This window comes from Dermacentor andersoni, chromosome 6, assembly GCF_023375885.2.
Source record: "Dermacentor andersoni chromosome 6, qqDerAnde1_hic_scaffold, whole genome shotgun sequence".
Taxonomy (NCBI): Eukaryota; Metazoa; Arthropoda; class Arachnida; order Ixodida; family Ixodidae; genus Dermacentor; species Dermacentor andersoni.
Window position 1 is genome coordinate 83,982,840 of NC_092819.1, and position 2,285 is coordinate 83,985,124.

Genomic DNA, 2,285 nt, shown 5'->3' on the forward strand with positions numbered 1-2,285 from the left:
AAAAAGTGAGAGCGTGCATTTTCAAGCTGACGATGAAGATAGAAGTTACTGGACGTGTTAGTTGCTGAACACGTCATGTCTTGTTATTCAGCAAATTTTCATGCTGATTAAAACTTCTGCTCGCTCTGCAAACCCTATCAGGGTGGCTGAGAGACTCGTTCGACGTCTGTCTGTCTGTCTGTCTGTCTGTCTGTCTGTCTGTCTGTCTGTCTGTCTGTCTGTCTGTCTGTCGTATGTAGTCTGTCTGTAGAATGTAGTATTTGATAATTTTCTTTGCACAAATTGTCATTATGAGGCGTTTAAGGTGCATTAGGCCAGGAAACAGAACGAACAGAGCCATTAGAACGGCTCTGTTTAAATGACTCCCGTCTTAATTGCCTGCGATTGAGTGATATACCATCTAAGTACGCCTTCGCTTAGCATTCAGTCCACTATTCTCAATTCAATCCATATAGTGCAACTTGCGAAATCATAAACGTCAAGTTTTATTTTACACAGTGTATAGACTCGTAGAAGAGGACATGAGCAAAACTTACCGGTCTTATATCACTCTCTGAATACTGAACTACGTTTAGGCAAACCAAAATGCTGCACATTATTACGGCGACTACAGCACTTTGCATATCTTCTGTATCACTGCAACAGGAAAAGAAATAAATGCTAATTTGTCCACAACAATCTGAGCATTAGCAAACAACTTTCTTGAGATGTGTGTAACGTGAATTAAATAGGAAAGAATTACGAAGACAATTATAAATTAGTAACAGGCAACGGTCCTGGCTCTTATTGGTACGAGGAAGCGACACTCCAAGGTAACAACAATTTCGAATTACAACTCACGTATTTTGCTTGTATCGTAAACGAGCACATGCACAAGATTACTGGAGTAAGTCACGAGATTTAGCTTAGAGAGCTGCAGTCATTGACTCATGAGTGTCACCAGGTTTATTAACTGACTTCACCACGGATTTAACAATATTTGTTGCCGAAACATTTTAACATTGTCGAAAACCGACATCTTAAATGTCGTGAATGTCTGTATGCGTATTATGTCACCTCTAATGTGTGCCTACATGCCACAAAATAGGAACGCTCTCATGAAGAAGAAATACGCTAGCCGATTATTTAGCAAGGAAGGCAATGTAGGATTGTTCGAATTGTCCAGCACCCTTGGGTTAGAAGTTATGCTGTCAAACGTCTATTTATTCATTTTTTTCCCTAATACAGGTTAGCCGTTGCTATCGCTTTTGCTATACATTACGCAGGGGCGCCTAATTTAGCTTTTAAGCTAAATTTAGGCTGAAAAGATAACTTCAACTTTGAGAATGCATCTGTCACGCCAGCTTTGCAGGAGGTACATTATTAACTGTTCTGTCCTTCCTCCGGGGTCATGAAGGCAAGAATCCACGGGCTAGTAAAAGACGTACGGTGATTCTCCGACATTGAGTTCTTTACCATCTACTTCTTTCACTTATTGTCGTTTGCGTGTCTAAACTTTCGCGCTAGCACTGTCTTCCATCCCCTTCGTATCTTTGTCGCATGTACATATTTCACATGCACGGAAGGTTAATGAAAGAAAAGGAGAAACATCATACCTTGCGTGATGCCCCCAAAACAAAGTACCATTCAAAGCCGTGTCACGAGAGCTCTTAGTAACGCGCTTCGTTTGATTTCGTACGCAGCTGCCTACGGAGATCTGAAGCCGTCTGCGTCCGAGGCTCTCTCTTTCTTGTGTGCGTTACTTTGAAAGCGGCCGCTCTCGAACAAAGCAGAGCTTTAGAACAACAGAATGCCTCTGTGAATACCACACGGTAAAATAAAAACATTTGCTAACTGCGAAAGCAGCCCCGTTCACAATACTAAATATCTTTTCACGCGCCCGCTCGACGAAAAATCATTATTACGATATAAAAGTATTACTGAAAATTTAATAAACGGATTTAATAAACGTAACCTGAGAAATGTTTTAGTATATTTTAATATGTAACTTGCTACAAGCTTTTTTTACAATTGGGTGTAGCGCGTGTGTACCTCTAATGTGAAATGTGTAGTAATTCGGAGGTTTCAAAACGTGTATTTTACTGTTTGGCGCGACAAATGCTAATATTCAGAGACTAACGCTGCATACATTATAGTCCTTTCAGAGCGTTCAATTCTTGCTGAGATCTTTTCTTGCTGGGCGATTAATACTGACTATCTTAAACCAAAACTATACTTCGAGTATTTCTTGTTCAGTATAAAATGTAAACTAAAGTATCGTGCGTTATAAGTTGTGCAGTAGCTTC

General features: G+C 40.1%; 1 long non-coding RNA gene across 1 annotated transcript in view; it reads right to left on the reverse strand.

Moving 5' to 3' along the window:
- The window catches only part of LOC129382380 (uncharacterized), a 5,996-nt gene extending 4,277 nt beyond the window's left edge, over nt 1-1,719 (reverse strand). Inside the window, exons 1-2 of the long non-coding RNA XR_008610448.2 lie at nt 1,596-1,719; nt 537-636 (exon numbers count right to left, since the gene is read on the reverse strand). This is a non-coding gene — a long non-coding RNA (uncharacterized lncRNA). The remainder of the gene's footprint in view (nt 1-536; nt 637-1,595) is intronic.
- Between the last annotated feature and the right edge of the window lie 566 nt (nt 1,720-2,285).